At 44.1% G+C, this 15,354-nt stretch overlaps 1 pseudogene; it reads left to right on the top strand.

Moving 5' to 3' along the window:
- Positions 1 to 12,336: 12,336 nt before the first annotated feature.
- LOC110202392 (olfactory receptor 6E1-like) lies at positions 12,337 to 13,262 on the top strand (annotated as a pseudogene).
- Positions 13,263 to 15,354: the final 2,092 nt, after the last annotated feature.

Raw genomic sequence — 15,354 nt, 5'->3', positions numbered from 1 at the left:
TCTGCTGTAGTTTCTTCATCTTAAAATGGGGGTAATTGCAGCACCTACCTCTCAGAGCTGTTATGTGGGTTTTGGGGAGACCATGACTGACTCCATTCTGTTCTGTATTTGCTGTTATTCTGTTTCTTTCTTTTTCTGTGTCACACGGGATGTACTGAGTGTCTCCTCTGCCTCTCTTCCCCCAACCACTTTACACTTACAAAGGAAAACTCTGAAGGCTTTGAATAGTTCCAGGAAGTTGGGAACTTCTCTTTATCCTATCCTATAAGGCACCAAACAGGAGCTTACCACATGTAAACTAACTAATAAAGAAGAGGCAGTTTTCCTTTGTTTGCTGTAAATAGCTATGCTAAAGGCTTTCTAATAGTTTAAGCATCCTCTTTCTTTCCCCAAAGATGTAACTTTTCCTTTCTGCCTGCTCTACTGGATCTTAACCAAAACTGCTTTGTAAGTCTGCCTTCATGCCCAATCTGATCTGTCCTAAAGTCCCTGGGTCATGTCGCTCAAGGGGAGATGCAATATATTGTCATTTGTGGAACTGTGAGGTACAAATGTCCATCACCCACTAATGTGGTATGTCACATTTGTAAGTGGGTAAATAAACTTCAGTGTACCCGAAACCTGTCTATATCCTGTGCTGGCTTATTCATGCAGTGGCTAGCAAGGACCAGGACAATTCTTGCAACTGGATCAAATGAGATAGGAATAGTAAAGTGCTTTGCATGGTGTCTGCAACATAGTGAGGGATATATAAATGTTAGCTACTGTTATTATAAGCCTTTATAAAGGCAACGAGTGTCTTCATTCAGAGTACAACCCTAATTTTACATCAGGGGTTTCATACATAAATATAATTAATATGGGAAAGCCTTCATTCAGAACTGGAAGCTTGTTTTAAATCAGAACATTTGTATTGAAGAGAGGTATTATAGATGCACTGATTAGGAGAAAGAATTAACTCATTTTATTCAACAAGAGCTGATTAATTCTGAAGAGAACACTTATAGAAATAGAAAAGGTAGGCGAAGAGTTGATTTTAAGAAGGACAAAAATCATGAATTTTGATGAATTTGACATGCTCTCGAGACATTCAGTTCTATATGTCCCATTGGTAGGTGCTGACGTGAGAGTAAGACCAAGAACAGAGACTGGATATATAGAGCTAACAGTTACCAACAAGGAGGTGATGACTGACCTCAGTGCAGCTGGTGAGGTGCAAAGTAAAAGTGGTGAGAAAACAAGAGGGATTTGGAGAGAGCCTTGGGGAACGGCAACAGTTAGCAGGCTAGACCTGGGGGCAGCAGCTTAAGGTCTTGGTTTTTTTGTAGTTTATTTTGGTGGGCGGGGCGGGGGGGAGGAAACAGACTAAGTTCTATGTGTGCCCCCTTGAGTTTAGTTCATTAATATATCCAAATGATGTCGATAAAACTTTAAAGTTAACGTGTATATCATTTCAGAGTTATCAGCATCATTTGGTGTTCTGTTGTGATGCAGTTTGGGTTGCTGAAATGTATGGGAAAACTCAAGGTCCAGGTCCCATTACTGGGGATGGGGATGGGGATGGGCTCTGAATCCCTAAAAGGAAAAGACCATGTCTTTAGGATCTGGACCGAAAAAAGGAAAAGTCCCTGCACTTTCTCAAGTGGCCCACTTCCCTGGAGTTAGCCTGGGACAACCCGCCCTTCCCAGTTCCTTGCATTGTGGCTTTGACCCTGCCCAATCTGCAATTTTCTGTTACTCCCAACCTAGCCTAGCCCTTCATTGTCTATTACCCCCAGATTCCAAAGACATAATCTTTTTCATTTCGGGATTCAGATCCCATCCCCATCCCTGGGATCTGGACCCTGAATTTTCCCATACATTTCAGCAACTCCAAACCACATCAGACTTGTCAAGATATTAAGAGGTGATAATTGGCTATAAATGTTACAGCCAGGTATTTAGGGTTCGGGTATAGACCTCTATATATAGTTTGGTTTTTTTTAAGGACAAAAATCTCATCCATTATAAAACATAGGAAAAATCATGGGGAGCCTTGCATTGAATATACTAGGTTTATATTTCTTCACAGTCTAGTGATTGATATTTTGTTCCTAATGTAGGCTGACAAGAGGAGAAGGTGAAAAAAATCTCTCCATAGTCCAGGTTGTTGGAACAGTGAAATGATCAAATTGTGGACTGTTATTTATCATTTACTGTATTTTTCAGAACATTTATTATTATGCTGTTTAAATCTGACTAGAGATAGCTTGAACCCAGAATGTTGCCCTGATCTCAGTAATTCTCCAAGAATGCTGGAGATGGTGACAAGGGATTCTGGGGTCCTTCATGTCCTAGATCCACCCAAAGCTTTCTTGTTTTGGGTCTTGTTTTTGGTCTACCCAAAGCTTGTGTTTTGTGTTCCCCCAAATAGATTGACTTACCCCCTATATCCATCTGAAAATACCCTGCTCTTAGACACTACCTATTGTGTACATGATGGCAATCAGGCAAATGTCCTTATGCCCTTGTCTAAATCCTATATGATATAAGCCTTCCAGAACCTGGATATGAGAGAGCTAGCACTACTTCCTCTCCTGTTTGCTTTCCTTTACCAAACTACCTAATAGTTTTCTTTCTAAAACATTTCCAGTTTTGGGGTTTGTTCTTGAGAGCAACAAAATTAACAGAAACCATGGGATTTAATGGGAAGCCTTTCTTCCAAGTGCAGAGAAGGGGACCTCAAACACAGTAGGAAAGTCATGGCTGCTTGTTGAACTGACGTGGTGACTGTGCCCGAGCACCACATAGGAGATCAAAACAACAACACATGACCCCTCCACCCCCAGGCTCAGGGCCAGGGCAAGTTCTCCTCTTCAATGAAACTCTTGAGGGTCATTGAAAGTTTGGAAGTTTCCCAGGTCCCCGTTGGCTAAGTTGGTCACAAGAGACATTTTGGTGCAGGAGCTCAGAGGGGAGGTTAGGGACAGCAGAGGGAAGACATAGGATGTCCACTCTGGTCCTCATGAGTGAGGTGGAGTAATAGGAAATCAAAATGTAGCTCTGGGTTAGAGCCATCGTGCCCTGAGTCCACAGCCCTTCCCCAAGGTAATAGTAAGTCCTCCCTCTTCTCTGGGTCTCTGTCCACATTAGCCACTCTGTCTCTCTCCCTCTGTCTCCCTGTCTTTCCCTTTTGCTCTGTCCTCCATGTCCTTTTCCAAATCTGACACCAGGAAAAAGGCTCTGGGCCCTTGTGATAAAGGAGCCCCAGTGTCACCTATATCTGCCCCTGGGAATGGTGGCCACATGGAGGAACAGCCCATTGTGGACTCTATTGGATGAAGTGGGCTTAAGAGGCAAGAGCAGTGAGGTTATCTATCAGAGGTTTGACCCTCAGCCTCTTTATCATCACTGAGTTCAACTTGCTCATTTTTCAGATGAGGAAACTGAGGCAAAAAAAGGGGAAAGCACTTCCCCAGGGTCACAGAGAGGACATGTCAGAGCTGGGGTTTAAGCTCCTTACCAGGCCCACCTGGCTGAGTCAGAACAGCTGGGATGGGAGATGTCTGGAATGGAGGAAAGGATCTATGGGGCAACATGGATGCATCTAGCCACTGTAGTAGAGGAGAGTGCTGGGGCTGGAGTCAGGGACAGGTGAGTTTAAATTTGGACTGAGATACTTACTGGCTGTATGACCTTGGGCATATCACTTAACTTCTACCTGACTCTATTTCCTCATGTGTAAAATGAGCAAAATAATAGCACCTACTTGCGGGAGTTGTAGTAAGGATCAAATGAGATATTTGTAAAGCACTTGACACAGTGCCTGGCACATAGTAGGCACTTCATAAATGATTCCTTCCTTCTTTCCTTCCTTCCTTCTCTTCTTCCTTCCTTCCTTCCTCTCTCTCTCTCTCTCTCTCTCTCTCTCTCTCTCTCTCTCTTCTTCTCTTTCTCTCCTCTCCTTCTTTCTTTCTTTCTTTTCTCCTTTCCCTTCCTATTCTGTTCTGGATTCTGTGAGGCCAAGAGCGAGCCCTTCATGGTTATTCTCCAAGGCCAGGAGAGGTCTCTGGGGCCTTGGAACCTGTGTACAGTAGCTACAGATCACAGAGGCCCAAATATGAAAGTGGACTCAGAGGTAACTTGATCACTTCCTTCCATGGGTTTCTCCATAACCTGGCAGTATAGACTCTCCAAGTTAGAAGGAACATTAGAGGTTGATTAGTCAAAATCACTGTTATTATATAGATATTATTTATGTCTATTATAGATAATAATACATTATTATTTATGTTAGAGTTCTTTGGTCTCCTAATGCACAACTCCTAGAGCCCTGTTTTGATCTGCCTTTTATAATGGAGAAAGCCATGGGTTCCTAGGTTCTAGCACTCAGCATAGTGCCTGGCACGTAAGAGGCACTTTATGAATCTTGATGGATTGGTCCATCAACTGCATTGAACTTGCTGACTAACTAGGGGCAGTCCATTGCTGTCTCTGTGTCTCAGGCACTTCATTTGCAAAATAAGGAATGCAAATCACCCACTTTGCAAGTTGGAAAGGACCTTATCAGGGATCTTCCAAGAGTGTCCCCACAAAAAGACATCACTACTCTGTGTGGGAACCCCAGGGAGAACTTTGGTTCCCGTAGAAAATATTGCTGGAGAGTCTTGATGTTGGGGGTGGGGCAGAGCATTCTCTCTTGTACATTAACTTTCTGGGTGGTCCTGGGTGAATCACTTACTGCCGTAAGCCTCAGTTTTCTCACCTGTAGAATGGGGATCAAGACATTGCCTATATGGTGCTATCTACCTGGCTGGGAGCATTGTAATTTCTTTTTTTTTTCTTTTTCATCTTTGAATATGTTTATTTTGTTTTCTTATTAATTAATTTTTAGTTTTCAACATTCATTTCCATAAGATTTTGAGTTCTCAATTTTCTCTCCCTGCCTCTAATCCTCCCTCCCCAAGACAGCATGCAATCTGATATAGGCTCTACATATACATTCATATTAAACATATTTTCACATTACTCATGTTGTAAAGAAGGATTACAACCAATAGGAGGAACCACGAGAAAGAAAAAACAAAAACAGAAAAAAAAGAGAAAACAAATAATATACTTCGATCTGCATTCAGGCTCCATAGTTCTTTCTCTGGATGTGGATAGCATTTTCCATCATGAGACTTTTGGAGTTGTCTTAGATCTTTGCATTGTTGCAAAGAGCTAAGAGTCATTGAACAGCATGGCTGTTGCTGTGTATAATGTTCCTCTGGTTCTCACTTCACTCAGTATCAGTCCATACAAGCCTTTCCAGGTTTTTCTGGAGTCTGCCTGCTCATCATTTTTTTAATGTATAAATTTATTTATTTTTAGTTTTCAACATTCCCTTTCACAAGTTTTTGAGTTCCAAATTTTCACCCCATCTCCCCCCTCCCCCCACCCCAAGATGTCATGCATTCTGAATATCCCTTCCCCTACTCTGTCCTCTCTTCTATCTCTCTCCCCTTCTGTTATCCCCTTCCCCTTCTATTTTCCTGTAGGGCAGGATAGACTTCTGTACCCCATTTCCTATATGTATTTCCCAGTAGCATGTGAAAACATTTTTTTAAACATATGTTTTTAAAACTTTAGGTATCAAATTTTCTCTCTTCCTCCCTCCCCACCCACCCTCATTGAAAAGGCAAGCAACTCAATATAAGTTGTACATGTGCAGTTATGCAAAACATGTCCATAGTAGACATGTTGTGAAAAACTAACTCTATTTCCCTTAATCCTATCCTGCCCTCCCATTTATTCTATTCTTTCTTTTGACCCTGTCTCTCCTCAGAAGTATTTGCTTCTGATTACCCCCTTTCCCAATCTTCCCTCCTCTCTATCATCCCCCTGCTCTCTTGTCCCCTTTCCCCCTATTTTCCTGTAGGGTAAGACAGATTTCCATACCCAATTGAATGTGTATGTTATTCCCTCCTTAAGCCAAATCCTATGAGAATAAGATTCACTCATTCCCTCTCACCTTCCCCTGTTTCCCCTTCCACTGTAAGAGACTTTTCTGTTGTTTTTTTTTGTGAGATAATTTACCCCATTCTACCTCTCCCTTTCTTCTTCTCCAAATATAATCCTCTCTCATCCCTTCATTTTATTCTCCAGATATGACCCCTTAATCTTCAACTCACCCTGTGCCCTCTATCTATCTATCTACATATACATACATATAATTTTTTTCCTCCAACTACCCTGATACTGACAAAGGTCTCATGAGTTATAAATATCATCTTTCCATGCAGGAATGTAAACAGTTCAACCTTAATAAGTCTCTTATGATTTCTCTTTCCTGTTTACCTCTTCATGTCCCACTTGAGTCCTGTATGTGAAAGTCAAATTTTCTATTCAGCTCTGGTCTTTTCATCAAGAATGCTTGAAAGTCCTCTATTTCACTGAATGACCACTTTTTCCCCTGAAGGATTATACTCAGTTTTTCTGGGTAGGTGATTCTTGGTTGTAATCGTATCTCCTTTGCCCTCCGGAATATTATATTCCATGCCCTGCAGTCCTTTAATGTAGAAGCTGCTAAATCTTGTGCTATCCTGATTGTGTTTCCACAATACTTGAATTATTCATTTCTGGCTGCTTGTAATATTTTCTCCTTGACCTGGGAACTCTGGAATTTGGCTATGATATTCCTAAGAATTTTCCTTTGGGGATCTCTTTCAGGAGGAGATCTGTGGATTTCTTCAATTTCTATTTTGCCCTCTGGTTCTAAAATATCAGGGCAGTTTTCCTTGATAATTTCTTGAAAGATGATGTCTAGGCTCTTCTTTTGATCATGGCTTTCAGATAGTCCAATAATTTTTAAATTCTCTCTCCTGGATCTATTTTCCAGGTTAGTTGTTTTTCCAATGAGATATTTCACATTGTTTTCTAATTTTTCATTCTTGTGGATTTGTTTTACAGTGTCCTGATTTCTCATAAAGTCACTATCTTCCAATTGCTCTATTCTAATTTTTAAGGAAGTATTTTCTTCAGTAAGCTTTTGGACTTCCTTTTCCATCTGGCCAATTTTGCTTTTTAGGGCATTTTTCTCCTCATTGGCTTTTAAGGACCTCTTTTGCCATTTGTGTTAGGCTATTTTTTAAGGTGTTATTTTCTTCAGTATTTTTTTGGCTCTCCTTTAGCATCACTCTCAGTTTTTCCTCTACTTCTCTAACTTGCTTCTCAAAATCATTTTTGAGCTCTTCCGTGGCCTGGGACCAATTCATATTTTTCTTGGAGGCTTTGGATGTAGGGGCTTTGACTTTGTTGTCTTCTTCTGGTTGTATATTTTGGTCTTCTTTTTCACCAAAGTAAGATAATATAGTCTGACTCTTTTTGCGCTGCTTGCTCATGATCCCGGCCAAGTACTTGAGTTTTAAACTCTTTGTTAAAGTACAAATCTGCTTCCAATGTGGAGAATGTACTGTCCCAAGCTTCAGGGGTTTGTACAGCTGTTTTCAGAGATACTTGTAGGGACCTGTAAATTTTCTGTTCTTCCAAGGTGTATGATAAGGGGCGAGGGTGTTTACTCCTTTCCTGGCCTGTGACTACAAGTACTCTTTTCTATTCTGTAACTGTGATGAGGGGCTCCTCTCCACAACCACTACAAGCTCCACCAAGCCAGAGTTCCTCCTCACCCTAGCACCACTGCCCAGAACTGTGGCCCAGATCCAAACACGGGCAAAGCAAGAGATTCCTGCCTCAGCACTGGCAAAGAGATCCCTGCAATCTCTCTCTGATCAGCCACTGAATTCCCCCTCAGTCTGTGGGCCGGAAGCTCGGGAAGCAGCTGTGCCCCCTGACAGGGCCACGCTCTTGGGGAATGGAGCTGAAACCCCGCCTTCCTCTCTGACCACCGACAGAAACAGACTTTTCCCACTGACCTTCTAAGTTGTCTTTGGCATTAGTGGATTGAGGAGTCTGGAAACCTCCACAGCTGCCCACGATTCAGTCTTCTGAGGCCTCCTCCAGGTTTGCTGCGGCCTGCATGCCCACGCTGCACTGTGCTGCGCTCCCGGCCTGGCGTGATACACCTTTCTGATCAATCATCCAGGTTGTCTTGGGCTGGAAATTTGTTTCACTCTCTCTTTTTGTGGGTTCTGCTGCTTCAGAATTTGTTTAGAGCCATTTTTTATGAGGATTTGGAGGGGTTTGGAGGAGAGCTCAAGCAAGTCACTGCTTTCTCTCCGCCATCTTGGCTCTCGCCCCAAAAGCATTGTAATTTCTAGTGCTCTTTCTGCCTGGCTCCAGGGGAAGAGCTGGGGCAGAGGAGGAGGCTTCAGGGTGGCAGACTGACTCAGTGGTTGGTCAGAACTGTTTGCCCATGAGGACTAAGCAGAAAAGGCCCTGCTCAGCCCAAGCCCTTTCTGTTCCAGCCTGCATGTGCTCTCAGTGCCCAGGATGGTGTTGACTCAGGACAGGGTGAGATGCCTTCTTTTCCAAGCAGAAATGAGACAAGTTGCTGATCCCTAAGGGTTAGGGACATTGTGAAAGTGGTTTTCAGGGAGAAGACATTAGCCTCATCCTCTGGGAAGGCAGAGCTGAAGCTGTCAGCAATGTTAGGCTCCAGTCTCTCCTGAAACACTGCCCAGCTGACAACTGTAAGCAAGCTGCCCTATGTTGTAGAGTTCCAGATTCCTCCTCTGCTAGTCGTGGTCCATACATGACCTCCCTCCCAGGGCTATTGTGATAAATGTGCCATTAGCTCCTCAAAGTGTAGCCATCAGACTTTTCCTGTGACTTTATTCCCCAGAGCAATGTCAGAGGTAGCCCCCAAAGCTCAGGAACTACCCTGTTTCTCCCACATTTTCAGGCTTGTGGCAGTCTTATCCTCACAGTGACTCTGTGAGGTGGATGTAGCAAGATTTTTAGCCCAATTTTAGAGAAGGAAATTGAGGTTGCAGAGGTAAATGGAATTGTTTGTACATACACAGTGATCTTTTCTGACCTAAGTCCTGGACAAAGTCCACCCTGCAAGGTGGCCTTTCCTTAAATCATGAAGCTGGCAGGGAACTGCGAGATAGCTCAGCTAGACCAATCTGCTTATTTTGTAGGTGGGGAAACTGAGGCCCATGAAGAAGATGGGATTGACCTGGCGCAGAGCAGCATGTTGGTAGTGGGGGAGTCGGAACTAGAGCCCAGGGGCTCAGGATCATTTGACTATTTCCCTGATCTCTCAGGAAAGGACAGATGCATTGAACCACTTAGCACAGTACCTAGGACAGAGCAGCCACTTCAAACATGCTTGTCCATTCACCAAGCCCTGGGAGAAATGCCTAGACATTGACCTTCAGGATTCCCTGGAGCCCAGGAGGGCCCTGGTCCCTGAAACTTCTTAGCTGTGTGACCTTAGATAAGCCCCTACCCCTGTCCAAGCTGAGTGCTATACCAAACAGCCAGGATCTCAGGATCTTGAGGCCAGGAGCCATGGGTCACCTTGGGGACCCTTTGGTATTAGAGTCAGAAGACTGTGGTCTAAGGTCCCAATTCAACCACTGATGTGCTCTGAGACCCTAAGACTCTGCTCCCTAGGCCTCAGTCTATATACTTAGATGATGGCTTGGGACAAAGTGAAGTTCGTGGTCACTGTGTGATCTTGGGAAGGCCCCTTCCTTGTTTGAGCTGTTTTCTCATCTTTAAACTGGGAAGGGGCTTATTCTAAATGTTCTGTAGGGCCTCTTCCAGGTGTAACATTAGTGATTATGTGATTACATCAGGGTGACCATGGGAACTTTTCTTGGTTTGGTGCTAGAGAGGATGAGGTCAGAGCAGGTGGACACTTTCACTGTCCACCCCTTACCAGGTGAGGACCTCGGAAATTTAGAGCTGGTTTTGAAGGGATGAAAAGAACATCTAGTATCACCCATGTCTGACCAAGGGTTCTCCCAAGACTATCCTTAAAAAGTGGTCATCCACTGTAAACTAAAGTGGATGACCTTAAGTGTCATGGAGAGAGGCAGAGAGCTTGGGTTGGGATGCCAACTGTACTTCTTACTAGCTGGGTCACTTTAGGAATACCTCTTCCCCTTTCTGAGCCACAATTTCCTCATCTGTGAAGTGAGGGCATGGGCATACATGGCTTTTGTGGTGCTTTCCATTTCTAGATCTATGGTTTTGGGATTCTGTCTATGATAAACTCATTACTTTCCAAGCAGACCAATCAAAATCTGCTTCTCTGTAACTTCCCCCTATCCTCTATCATTGAGGATGAGAGAGACAAGTGTATTCTCTCTTCTATGTGAGGAACTTTTAGATCCTTGAAGAGTGTGATTGATTCCCCTTCCTCTACCTTATCAGAGTCTTTTCTCCTCTACATTAGTCATTACCTGTGAGGAGACTATGTATGGCCTGGAAGAGATCTCTTCAGGTATTTCAAGCAGAGCATTTTGGGAGAGATGAGGAACATTTATAGACTAATTATGTGTCCTCATTTTATGTAAGAGGAAAAGACAAAAATCCATGGTCACTGGGCAAGTCTGGAACAGAGCAAAGATTCTTCCCTTTCCCACTCTCACGTTAAGTAAGTGTGGCTTTGGAATCAGAAGATCTGGGGCAAGTTTTGGGCAGGAAAACTGATGGTCATCTGAGAGGGAAAGCACAAATGTTACTGAGGACTGGGAAAGGCTTCTTGCAAAAGAAGGGACATTAGGTGAACTTGAGGGAAGCCAAGAGGCAATATTCCCTTGATCTTCCAGTTTTCCTGGATTCCTTCCATGATTCCAGATCAATCCACCCATTTGAGTGACTCCAAGATGTCTTCTTATTAAATATCACCTCTGGCAGCATGAGCCTCTTCATCTGCCGTAGAGATAGGCTCCCCACCGCTTGGGTCCCTCCATCTGAATCCATCCTGTGCACTGGCTATTTGCTCTCCTGTGGTTCTCCCATGTCTCCATCCTCTGGGTCATCCATCTGGCTGACTGGAAGTGGCACAGAGGGTGCTTCCTTCTGTCTGCCATTTCAAGTCCTTCACCATCTGTCCCATTCCTACCTTTCCAGCCTTCTTGCCTTTGACTCAACTCCATACACTGGAAGACCCAGCTACAATAAACAGCCTCCTGCTATTCCTCACTCATGACACCATGTACCTCCCCCATGCGTTTGTTCTAGTTGTCTTCCGTGCCTGGTTGCTCCGGTGCTCTCCTTCCTTCCAGTCTCAGCACAAACCCCATATTGGTTGGAGGCTGTTCCCAGTCCTCCCCTCCTCTAGAGCTGCTTGTACTGCCCTTTTTCAGCTGACCTCACATACTTGATATATTCCTTTTATTTACTTCATTATTGACATGTTGTCTCCTCCACTATAATGTAAGCTCCCTGAATGTAGGACTGCATTTGCCTTTCTTTGTATTTTTACTGCTTAGCAAAGTGCCCAACATTCATGTATCTCTTAATAAATGCTTGTTAAGTAGTCAATTGATTTGGGGTCAGTCTCTAAAATCCTTTCTATTTTTTAAAAAATATGTATTTTCTCCGGTTATGTGAAAGGCAATTTTAACATTAATTTTTAACATTATTTAACATTTAATAGGTTTATTTGTTTGAGGGAGGCATCTATTAAGTATTTACTTAAGTGCTAGGAATACAAAAACAAAACATAGTCCCTGCCTATAAGGAGCTTACATTTAAAAAAAAATTAAATAATATTTTACCTCCTATTACATGTAAAGATAATTCTTAACATCCATTTAAAAAAATGAGTTCCAAAGTTTCTCCTTTCCTCCCTCAACTTCCTCTTTCCCCCTCCCTGAGACAGTAAGCAATTTGATCTAGGTTATACGTATGTAATCATGCACTATTTTCATATTAGTCACGTTGTGAAAGAAGACAGTGACCAAAAGAAAACACACAGACACACACACACACAAAGTGACAAATACTATGCTTTGATCTGCATTCAGATTCCATCAGTTCTCTCTCTGGAGGTGAATAGCATTTTTCATCACCAGTCCTTTAAAATTGTCTTGGATCATTGTATTACTGAGAATAGCTAAGTCTATCAAAGTTGGTTACAATGTTGCCGTTACTGAGTACTATGTTCTGTTTCTGCTCACTTCACTTTACATCAGTTCATGTAAGTCTTTCCAGATTTTTCTGAAATCAACGTGCTCTTCATTTCTTTTAATACAATAGTATTTCGTGACAATCATACACCACAATTTATTCAGCAGTTCCCCAAATGATAGGCATCCCCTCAATTTCCAGTTCTTTTCCACCACAAAAAGAGCTGCTATAAATATTTTTGCACGGATGGGTCCTTTAAAGTCCTTTCTAGATATAAGACTCTGTTTTGGGACCCTCTGACCTCTTTCTGCCCTCCTCCCCTTCCAGATGTCTCCAGGAGGGTGGAGTGAGCTGGGGAACCACTACCAGGGCACTGAGTTTATTCTGCTCAGTATCACAGACCTTTGGGGCCTACAGCTCCTGCTATTCACTGTTCTCCTGCCCACTTACCTGTTGACCCTGCTGGGCAACTTGTTCATTGTGGCCCTCTCCTTGGTGGATCGCCGTCTGCAAACCCCCGTGTATTATCTCCTGAGGAATTTCTCCCTGCTGGAGATGGGCTTCACCTCAGTTGTCACTCCCCAGGTTCTCAGCCACCTCCTCACAGGCCATAAGATCATCTCCCCACCCAGATGCTTTTCCCAGATGGTCCTTTATTTGACCCTGGGCTCTGTGGAGTCCTTCCTGTTGGCTGTAATGTCTGTGGACCGATAGTTGGCTATCTGCTATCCCCTGAGGTACCTGGCCCTTATGACCAGCCAAACCTGCCCGGGGCTGGTGCTGGGCTGCTGGGCTGGAAGTTTCCTCTTCCTCTCAGGGTCTTGCATCTGGCTACTCTGCCTGCCACTCTGTGGACCAACGGTGCTCAATCACTTCTTTTGTGATAGCACCCCGCTGCTGGCTCTGGCATGCACCGATACCGGACTCCTTCAGCTGTTTGCCTTCTTGGTGGCTGTATGCACCCTGGCCGGTGCCCTCACTGTGACAGTGGCATTCTACTTCGGCATCATCTGAACCCTCCTACAGCTGCCCTCTGCCCAGGTCTGGTGCAAGGCCTTCTCCACCTGTTCCTCCCACATCCTGGTGGTCTCCATCACCTATGGCAGCTGCATCATCATGTACCTCCATCCAACCCAGACGGGACAGCTGGACCTCAACAAGGGATGGCCTTCTTTAACACCACTGTCACCCCCCTGTTGAACCCTTTTATCTACAAAGGAAGGGGCCATCTAGGTACCTCAGAGTTTGACTAGGGGGGCCGTGGGAGCCTCTAGAGGGGTCAGAACATGGATGAAGAGGGAGATGGAAGATTACTGGGTGGGAGAAAAAGCAATGCCTTGGGAATCATAAGCCCTGTGTCTGAGGCTCGGCACTTACACTTAATAGCTATGTGATCTTGGACACCTCTCTTCTCTTTTCTAGGCTTCATTTTCACTTTCTGTGAAATGAAATAATTGAATAAGATGATGTCTAAGGTACCTTCCAACATAAACTTCCCATGACTCTCTTTGAGGACAAAACTTGTAAAGGAAGAATAAGGTGAGGACAGGGAGAGAAAGAGAGACAGAGATAGAGCAGTGAGAGGGGCAGGGTAGGAACTGGAGGACAGACAGATGATATAGATAAGAAGAAATAAAAGAATATGGGGGATAAAGTATGAGGGGAAGAGAAGTGGATGAAGAGTTAGAGTGGTAAAGGTAAGGGATGGAATGGAGAGATGAAGAAAAGGAGAGAAAGAAAGGCATGAAAGTGAGGGAACTGGATGGGAAGAAAGAGTAAGTAGAAGACAAGTTTGGGGGTGGAGGTACAGAAAAGAGGGCAAGAGAGAAAGGACAGCCAGGAGGGAATGAGTCAGCAGATGGGAAAGAGGTGAACCACAGAGTCACAGAGGCCACCTAGGCGAAATGCTTCCTTTGAAAAATGAGGAAACCAAGGCCCAGGGAGGTAAAGGGCTTCTCTGATGTCTCATAACCAGTAAGAAGCAGAGTGGGGATGTGCACCCTGGCCTCCTGAGTTCTGTGCTAGTACACTGGGATATTTCATAGATGAAGGTGGCAGAATTTTGCAGATGATGACCACTACTGGGGGCCTGTAGGCTGATTATCAAGGTCACCTCTTGGAAGGGAATAGATGGATAACCAAGTTACATGGCTGCTGAGAGCTGAAATGCTGGAATCACTAAAGAAGCTTCTCAGCACAAACAGTATGGGCCCTAGGTGCACAGAGTCCTGTACCCACCACTCATTAGAAGGCCAGGAAACAGGGAGCCAGTTATAACTCACAATTCCAAAGTCAAAGTAGAAGTTCTCTGTATTTCAAAAGGTCTTGAGAAGCTCGAGCTCAGAGAAGCTTGAGCAGTGTTTGGATGTGATGGGGGACTTCTCAAAGTGCTAACCAAAGGAGATGCTTTGCCATAGCAGAGGAAGGATGTTCAACAAAGATATGCAGTGACCACATCTTGCTTTTTGAGCCGAGTGCCTCTTTTCTGCCCTTGTGTTGGCCACCTATGGGCATCTAGTCTAGCCTGAAGAAAGGGCTGAACAACCTCACTTTACTCAGCAACCAGGATCCTGAGTCTCCTGAGTCAATCAAGTCCCAAGGACAGTTTCTATTTCTTTTAAGGAAAAGCGCATCTGGCTGGGGACACTGATAGATGGTTCTGCTCCTCCAATCTTCCTAATCATTTCTCTGTCCAACTCGCCACAGAAGCTCCACCAACACTCTGTCTTCTCTCCTCGTGCCTCACTCTCTCACTTGAGGACCTCCCCTGATTCTTCCCTGAAAAATGGAGGATGTTCAGAAGAGTTTCCTCTTCTGTCTTTCTGATGTCAAATCCTTCTGCCATTATCTCCAACTATGTCATCCTTCACCCCTATCTCTAACCTACTTTGTTTCTAAGACTGATCCCTCTAGATGTGCCCTTAATACTCCCCTCTTCTCCAGCAAGTTACGACAATATGGTGCCTACTGTCTCTGTTCTTTGGTCTCTCCCTATTAGGGCTCCTGCCCAGCCACCAGAAACACTCTTACCTGTAATCCACCTGTAAGAAACCCTTACTCAATGCGGCCATCCCAGAAACCATACCTGGTGTGTCTCCTCTCTTCAGCAAAACTCCTTGACGAGCCACCAGCTTGGTTCTTCCATTTCCTCCCTCTCCCTCTCTTCCCAATACCTGCAGTCTGGCTTTGGATCTTATCACTTGAGTGAATCTTCTCTCTTCAACATCCCAAGAGATATTGTAATAACCAAATGAATGACCTCCTTTGGATTCTTATGCTAATCGGCCTCTGTAGCATTTGACACCATTGATCAACTTCTGCTCCTGGGTACTTTCCCCCTTCTTG

Source organism: Phascolarctos cinereus, unplaced genomic scaffold (genome assembly GCF_003287225.1).
Source record: "Phascolarctos cinereus isolate Bilbo 61053 unplaced genomic scaffold, phaCin_HiC Scaffold_726;HRSCAF=1367, whole genome shotgun sequence".
In the NCBI taxonomy this organism is placed as follows: Eukaryota; Metazoa; Chordata; class Mammalia; order Diprotodontia; family Phascolarctidae; genus Phascolarctos; species Phascolarctos cinereus.
Note: the sequence above shows the minus strand (reverse complement) of the source record. Positions and strands in the feature narration are given on the sequence as shown.